At 46.0% G+C, this 9,018-nt stretch overlaps 1 long non-coding RNA gene across 1 annotated transcript; it reads left to right on the top strand.

The window, feature by feature from the left end:
- Positions 1-4,057: 4,057 nt before the first annotated feature.
- Positions 4,058-7,658, top strand: LOC116223177. The gene is made up of 3 exons (XR_004164955.2): positions 4,058-4,290; positions 6,446-6,773; positions 6,896-7,658. It is a non-coding gene; the product is annotated as an uncharacterized LOC116223177 (long non-coding RNA).
- The last annotated feature ends 1,360 nt before the right edge of the window (positions 7,659-9,018 follow it).

The raw sequence follows: 9,018 nt of genomic DNA on the forward strand, positions 1-9,018 counted from the left end.
TTGTGTGGATGAGCTGAAAATGACTGGGAGGGGGGCTGGTCACGTTTGGGATGAAAGAGTGAGTAACACAAAGAGAAGAGAGACATTGATTGATTGATTTATAAATTGGTTGGTTGATTGATTGCTTGGTTGATCAGACTATGTGCACAACTGAGGCTAACTGCTAATTGACGAAGCCCCCCTGATACCTCTGTGACCAGTCCTGTACGGCCATGTTGTTTTTCCTCCCACTGGTCACCACACAGTGACCCACACCCCCGCCACCCCTCCACCCCTCCACCCCTCCACCCCCGTCACATCTGATGCCTGCCTCCTCTCCCCTCTCCTCTCCTCTCCCCTCTCTCCTCTCCTCTCTTCTCCTCTCCTCTCCCCTCTCCCCTCTCCTCACCTCCCCTCTCCTCTCCTCTCCTCTCCCCTCTCCTCTCCTCTCCTCTCCTCTCCTCTCTCCTCACCTCCCCTCTCTCCTCTCCTCTCCTCCTCTCCTCTCCCCTCTCCTCCCCTCTCTCCTCCCCTCTCTCCTCCCCTCTCCTCTCCTCTCTCCTCTCCTCTCCTCTCTCCTCACCTCACCTCCACTCTCTCCTCTCCTCTCCCCTCTCCTCACCTCCCCTCTCTCCTCTCCTCTCCTCTCCTCCCCCTTCTCCTCTCCTCTCCTCTCCTCTCCCCTCTCTCCTCTCCTCCCCTCTCCCCTCTCCACTCCCCTCTCTCCTCACCTCTCCTCTCCTCTCCTCTCCCCTCTCCCCTCTCCCCTCCTCTCCTCTCTCCTCTCCCCTCTCCCCTCTCCTCACCTATGTCAGCACAAATAATGGCTCCTCCAGACATCGCCCATCTGCATTCTTCCCTGACGCAGCCTCATCCAGCTCCTGGAATGAATAAAGAAAGAAGTCAGTGTGGCAGGCAGGCAGGCAGGCAGGCAGGCAGGCAGGCAGGCAGGCAGGCAGGCAGGCAGGCAGGCAGGCAGGCCAGTGGAGCTGATGCAGGGAGAGTTTAGTTAAGAGCCATCAGGAGGAAAACTCCCAAGAACGCTGAGCACAGCAGCCATAAAATGTGATTACAAATTCAAATGGATGCCTTTGCATCAATGGAAGGCTTTGAAGACCTTTTAATGAGCTGATAGCTGGAGTTAAACATTTAGAACTTGTGGAAGTGCCACCGTTGGAGGAAAGGAAAAAAAAGAGAGAGGGAGAGAAAGAGGGAGAGGGAGAGAGAGGGAGAGAGGGAGAGGGAGAGAGAGGGAGAGAAAGAGGATCTTGTCTTTGATGCTGGGAGATTTCTGCAGGGCTAATGCTGGGGTTCTCATCCAGGAGTTTGAAGAAGAAAAAATGCCTTCACAAGCTCTTCCTCCTCCTCCTCCTCCTCCTCCTCACCTCTGAGGGATGAGTCTGAGCCCAGCTCCTCGCCGAGGCGTCTCCTCTTCTCTCCTCCGCATCTGAGCCAGAGAGGGAACAGGACTTTATCATCATCATCATCAGACACAGAGCGGGAAAGAGAATAATTTATCATCGGTAACAGACAGAGCAGAGAGGGGGGGAGCGACAGAAAGCTTTATCAACTAGAACAGAGGAATGAGAGAGAAAGAGAGAGAGAGAAGGAGGGAGAGAGTAAGAAAAAGAGAGTTAGAGAGAGAGAGAGAGAGAGAGGACACACAGAGACAATGGAAGTGTTGTGCTTCCATTTCTGTGTGAAGCAGCGGGAGGCTAGTGCCTCTTTGAACTTGCCCCCCATTAGCAGCCGCCACAGAGATTTGAGGAGATCTGTTGAAAGGGGCGGTGCATCTTTTTTCTTATAGTAATTTGTTTGTGTTGTCGTCTTCTTTTTCTTCTTCTTCTTTTTTTTCTTCTCCTTCTCCTTCTTCTTCTTTTTCTTCTCCAGGCCTTTTATTCTTTTTTATATTTACAGCCAATTTAACACAGCAGGGTAAACATGCTTTCTCTCTGCTTCTGCTTGCGCTCTATCAGTTTATTGCGTTCTCTGATGAAGTTCTCCCTCACTTCTCACACAAGTCTCATGTCTCCCGTTTCCTTTCTCATTTGTGGAGTAATGGTGTTTTTTGCTTGTGTACTATCTTGTACAATCCAGATCACACGTTTCTTTGATTTTTATTTATGGCAGGCAGCGTTCAATCTGTAGAAAACCACAAAGAATTTCATCAAAGTGCTTCAGTATTGAAACATTGTAACGGGTTTAGGGTGCCTGTCATCAGCACTGGGGATGTAAACATGCGGGTAATTACATAGGCTGTGCCAGAATTATGCATTACACTATAAGACTAATGAAATGTGTTTGATCTCCAAGCCTTTGTGTGGAGCACCCTTTTTAAAAAACAGATGGTGTAGTCATGGAGCCTAAGCAATGATCTCCGACAGATAATAATAGTCCCTGTTTCATTATGATAATTTATGGCTTCCCCCAAACATGGCACGGTTCCTGGAGAAACGTCCTCTAATACTTCTCATTAATGAAACGAGCGCTTGATTCAGCAGGGTGACTTCACCACGGCAACTGATGATGTTTTCTCACAACCCCCCCCCCAAATTCCCCCCTCCCCCCAACCCGCCCAAAAGGCGTCAGTGCTGCTGCGTTGTCCGTCTGGCAGGGGGACGCGGAGGAGACGACTGCTGACCTCAGAGGGGTCAGACGCTTCTACGGGGCTGGTCTCTGGCACCTCCGTGTCTACCCTCGCTGGGGGCAGCAGGGCACGCATGTGGGAAGGTGTGTCAGGCAGGCAGGGTGTGCAGGGGTCCAGTGGTGTCTGATCGGTGTGCTGTGGAGGAGGGGTGTTAGGGCACGTTAGAGGAGTCCTATTCAGCTCAAGCATGTGCCAGTGTGGCAAGCACGGTGAGTCACTTGTACGATAACTTTTGCAAATTCACACACACATGTGCACACATGCAAAACACACACACACATAGATATCATACAGCCGGTACCCTTTCTTTCTGTGTCCCTCTCACACTTATGCACATCCGCACAAGGCCTGACTGCTTGCCAGACTGATATCTATATACTATTCTCCCCAGATCCATATATTCGTGCACAGCAGCACAACTATAGAGGCTTCCTGCTGAGGGTTAGTGACCTGTGTGACAGGAGGACAGTGCTGGCTCTGGGCGTGTGATCACTGGGGTTCGGGGTGATGACAGAGGGGTTAGGGTAGACCTGGGGGGGGATTAGCAACAGCTGGGGAATAGGCGAAGCGCGTGTGACCGTTCTCAGTCCCACTGTAACTCTCAGTCGTTGCCAGAAGAGTGGGAAAGCGTTTTAATCGCGAAAGACAGTTGGAGCTGCTATGGGCTGTAGCGGTTTCCTTTTAAAGAGCGTAGCTTTTTAAGCTGGCGAAGCCCCGATGTCTGCATCTCCTTTCCTCCGCCGGAATCTTCCCTTTGAACACGGTCCTGTGTTCATCATCTTATTCATCCGCTCAGCGCACATTTCCTCTTAAAAATGATGTCACTCTCAAGTTTGCGCTTATCTCTTTCTGAGACTTTATTTTCCCCGCTAATGGCGGTTGAATGCAGCCGTTTTTTTAAAAATGTAGAAAAAAGTCAGGTTAGCAAAACTCTGCTTATCATAATTTAACTGGGGTGTGCCCATTTACAATGAATCATTAATGCTCTTTTGCTTTGATGTTCACTCACTCGGCAAGGAAGCTGAGGATATTGGGGAGGCAGAAAATGTTTGCCATCCTCTCCACACTGTGCACTACATTTAGATGCCTTAAATGTTTAATCTCATTTCGGAATTTCTTTTATCTACATCAAAAAAGCTGAACTATGGTTCTTTGTAGTGCATATTGTATTGTTTATCTTGTGGAATGAAATTAGGCACTACTCCACTGAACTTAAAAAAAAACAGAGATACGACTTCACTTTTAGAGCAGGCACGCATTTGTGTAGTTTGTTTTGAATAGTTTACCGGTCCCATTTTTTATTAAGTAGTATGAATGGCATTTACATACCGCGCAGTGCCTTTTAATGCCAGAGGGGGGCGACTTGTTGTTGTAGTTGACGAAAAGTGCTGTTGTATTGGTTGTTTTCGTCAAGTTTCCATTTTCGGCAGGTACTTGTTAATGAAAGAGAGACTGATTAGAAACAGTTAGAATGTTAAATGGGAAACTGCATCTTAAGGAGGTTGGAGTTTTCGATGGGGTAGCCTATGATGAGTTAACTTGTCAGTAGTCTACACTGTCAGGCCTAAGGAGCCTGTCATTTACCATTTGGGGAAACCGAAGAATAGCATATGCATGCTTGTACACAGCGTCCGAGAGGATACGATATCACAGGAGAAACAGAGGTAGGCTATCTGAAATGCTGAATCCTGAATCCCACGTCTACATCGAGGCTATATTTGCACCTGGTGTCCGCAACTTTGTATCATTTTACGCTGAAACAAACACTGTCTTCTGTTACCAGCACCAGTGAAAGTGATACGCAAGCTACTGTTCTTCAGGCAGAGAATGGTACAGATGCACTTAACACTCCCTCAGCATGAAACTGATCTGTGGCAGGAAATGAGGACAGTGCAGTTTTTAGTTTATATATATATATATATAAATCTTTATTTCAGACGCTAAGTTCCATATAAAATAACAGACATACAACTATAAAAAAAGAGAGAAAAACAAGAAGATACAACATACATAATACAGTTCATTAAAAAGTATGAAGACTTTTGTGCCAATCTCGTCTTAATGTCGAAGTAAATCGATAGCAGCTCTTTAGAGGGTTGACCAGAGCCTCTACTACACAGTTCTCAGATTTGTCCAGTCGACACATGAAACCATACATCAATTGTCTCAAGAGCGCCTCACAGGTTGGTACGTGCTTAGACACAAACAACTGACTAGCACTATGCCACCTAGGCACATGAAGCAGCAATCTAAAAGCATCATTGTAAGCTACTTTCAGTCTCAGTATACTCCTTTTCCTGTACTTAGACCACAACTGAGCAGTGTACAATGGTGTTATGTAGGTTCTAAACAGGGAACATTTAACTGAGTCTGAGCACATAGAAAACTTCCTTAATAACATATTGGCCTGAGAATATATTTTACAGCGCTGTCGATATATATCGTTGTCATCTGTCCAATCATCAGAAATGACATGGCCCAGATATTTGATTTCCTCACAAACACCAAGGGGACTGCCAGATAAATAAAAGGTAGGGAAGGTTAATTTCCTGTCCTGATTACTTCTGACTATCATTATGTGGCTTTTCTTTGCATTATATTTTATATCATGATCTATGCCATACTGAGAGCACACCCTCTGCATCTGTTGCAGCCCAGCACCATATGGGCTGAGTAACATCAAATCATCTGCGTACATCAGATGATTGACAATAGATTCACCTACAAGACAGCCTGTATTTGTCTTATTCAGCTGGCTTGATAAGTCGTCCATATGAACATTAAACAAAAAGGGAGATAAAATTCCTCCTTGTCGAACTCCGTTACCAACATAGAAAGGAGCTAATACAACATTGTCCCATTTAACATGAAAAGTTTGATTGGCATACCAGAACACCAAAATCCTCACAAGAGGTTTAGGGACCCCTCTCGCTAGCAGCTTCATAAACATTGTTTCATGACAAATTCTATCGAAAGCTTTGGAAGCATCAATGAAGCATAAAAATACAGATGAATTAAGACTTGTGTACCTAGAGATAATCTCCTTCAGAGCATAGATACAGAGATCAGTACCATGTTTTATTTTAAACCCAAACTGATTGTCAGCAGTCAGAACATACATTTCCAATTTCATTAATAGAATTCTCTCAAACACTTTAGACAAGATACTGGCTAATGCAATGGGTTGATAGTTGTCTATGCTGTTCAGTTTACCAGCCTTATCTTTAAGAACAGGCACTAACAGTACTGACATAATAGAGTTCGGTAGAACATCATGAACCATAATTCCAGTAAGACACATGGCTAGTAATGGACTGAGTCTATAACTGCCATTTTTTAGATGCTCTGCAGAAATACAATCCATACCACAAGCTTTGTTGTTGTCTAGCATGTGGATGGAATCATAAATATCTACTGATCTAACTATCATGTCTGCATCTAACTATTTAGTCTGACATATATAAATCTAAAGGCAAAATAATGAAGAATGACGATACTTCAGGGGTGTAAGATGCTACCCTGCTTCCTTGGTAAGTGGTCTTTAGTGCTGCTACTTAGGAAAATATGTGGGATGTAAGGTGAAAAGCCTTTATTTAAAGTCAGATGTTCTATAAATGCTTTTCGGCTGGACAGGACCTTATCAGAGCTCATCAGATTTGTTTGTCAAGCTCCTTTTTTGGAGATGGGTGTCACATCTCCACTGTACTGTCTTCAAATGCATTTACAGTGTAAGAACTTCAGTTCATGTCTGAAAGCAATGCATTGATGTGTTCAAATGTTCCTTGTGACTTTCAAATGTGGAGTTGTTTTGTTGAGCAGTGTCGACTAGAAGAAAGCTCCAGCAAAAGGGATGGCACACTGAGAGCTTTGAGACCGAGCCACGAGACGAGGATGGGAGAGAGTGACGGCCATTTTGAAGGACTGTTCCAAGCGGTGGCAGCTCTTCCTGCGGCTCTCTGTCTCCCTGCTGGCAGACAGGAAGTGGCTCCACACCTGCTGTCCTGCCGGTGCTTTGATCAACACTCCAGTGAAAATTCCTCTGTTTCCACAAAACTGAAGACTGAGAAGAAAGAGATCAAGAGAGAGAAGGAGAGAGACAGAGAAAGAAAGATGGGATAGTGGGGGATGAGAAAGTGGTAGCCTGAAAGTGAGTTAAGTGGTCACATTCGTAACGTCTGCTGCTTTTGTGGCAGTAATTAGGACCGGTATGCATTATTTACTTTGTTTACGTCTCAGCCTCCATTTGACAACTTTCTTTTTTTTGTGCAGAATCTTCAAACGCTCTGCCCTTCAGATGCCTGTGCTTAAACCATCCGTGGTGTAATAGATGTCACGGCCAATCTGACAGAACTCCAAACGGCCGTGTCTCTGGCTGAAGGCAGGCTTGAGGCAGTGAAGTGTACACTAGAGCTGTACTCTCATACTCTCATGGAGTAACACCACGCTATGAAGGGAGGATCTGATATCTGTCATCTCTCAGTCAGACAACAGCTTCTTCCTGAGTATCCCTCCCTGTCTCTCTCATCCTCCTTTGTCCCCTCTCTCTCTTTTTTTCTCTTTCTTTCTTTCCCTCTCTCACTCACTCACTCTTTCTCGTTGTCTTTGTCCTTTCTCTGTCCTGAATACAGCAGTTGCAGGGGACAGTCTGAAATAACAGTGATCTTGTGATGTGGATATGCCTATATGTCTGCAGGGTTCAAGGTGCTATAACTTCCATACATGCACTTCAGAACTCAGACATAATTCATAACTCACAATAAATACATAAGCCAGAGCACATAGCCAACACCACGGACCATATGCTATACACTTCTTCCAGTAAAGAGAGTAATCTATCTCTCTGTCAGTTGATGTTATGGTATTGTCAGAGCGAGAGAAAGGGAAAGAATGGAACAGGGAGAAAGAGGCAAGCATGGGAGACTTACCAGGGGAATGCAGGATTGAGGCCCCACCAGAGCAAAGTTAATCCTCTGCAGGTGTGTCAGAGAGAGAGCGAGAGAGAGAGAGAAAGAGAGAGAGGGGGGGGGACTGAGGGAGAAATAGAGAGAGAGAGTGAGAGAGAGAGAGTGAGGGAGAAAAAAGAGAGAGGGGGGGGGACGGAGGGAGAGAGAGAGTGAGAGAGAGTGAGGGAGAAAAAGAGAGAGAGGGGGGGGACTGAGGGAGAAATAGAGAGAGAGAGAGAGAGTGAGGGAGAAAAAGAGAGAGAGAGAGAGAGTGAGCGACAGAAGAGAAACATGAGCCAGGGTCTTTTGGACCACACTCACATGTACCTACCATGTCCATTTCTCATCTGAGAGCCAGACTGTAATATGTAGAGCACTCAGCATCAAGGAGTCTCAAATAATGCCTGTGCAAAAAGAGCCTGCACAATCACATGATGTCCACCCATGAATGACATTGACAGGGTTGGAGAGGAAAGGGCGAAGAGTGTGTGTATGTGTGTGTATCTCTGCGTGTGTGTGGACATTTATGGGGGAAATCTTTCTTTTGCAGCTACCCCACTTCATGTGTGTCAACAAAAGCATTCACACAGGAGGTGAACATCACCATACGTTCATTTTCATTCCTGCCTCATTTCCATTCTCACACTCAATGGGAGGGTGTGACTTCACACAGGTCATTTCATCATGTACGCTACTGCGTGTGCTGTTCCCTCCCTCAGGTTCCCCTTGGGTTGGCATGTTTGATGAGGAACGAAAGTTAGCTCTCAAGTTTGAGTTACTTCAGGAGCGCCTTGGTCTTTTAAAGGACGTTTATTTCCACAGCGCAGCCACCAGAAAGCACTGGCCTTTTCAACTCAGAGGCCTTCCTTGCTTCCTTAATGAGGTGCGCTGTTTGTGTGTGCGGGTCAGCAAAGGGAATCCGCGGGCCTCCATTTCAGAAACGGGCTTTGAGGTCCTCAGGGGGCCCAGCCCCCCCCCACCAACGTTGGGTTTCGAGGAACCTGTCGGCGGCGCCGATTCGATTCGAGATTTAATCACCTGATCCGGAGTTGTCAATCAAGAGTTATTTCAAAGACCCCCTGGCATACGGCAGGACCCCCTGAGTTGTGCACCCCCGCTCTCCCTTTCTCTTGCTGTTGGTTTTCTCTCTGAGGGAAGAGCTGATTAAAACAGTTAAGATGGCCGACGCAAAAGAAGTCTCTCATCTGTCTGTCAGATCCCAATTAAGCCTTCAAAGGGCGAGATGTCTTTGATAGCGATAACCATGCATTGATGTACGAAAAACTCGCATGTTTTTCAGTGTAAACTCTCGCTAAAAAGCACATTCTTTTTTTCATGTGATAATTTATTCCTGAAATGAGCGTGTTTGTGTTTGGTCGTAATAATTTGACTTGACTCCTCATAGAACCCAGAACATTTTGATCAGAGAGTAAAAGGCTTTTTCCCCCT

This window comes from Clupea harengus, chromosome 1 (assembly GCF_900700415.2).
Source record: "Clupea harengus chromosome 1, Ch_v2.0.2, whole genome shotgun sequence".
NCBI classification, from domain to species: Eukaryota; Metazoa; Chordata; class Actinopteri; order Clupeiformes; family Clupeidae; genus Clupea; species Clupea harengus.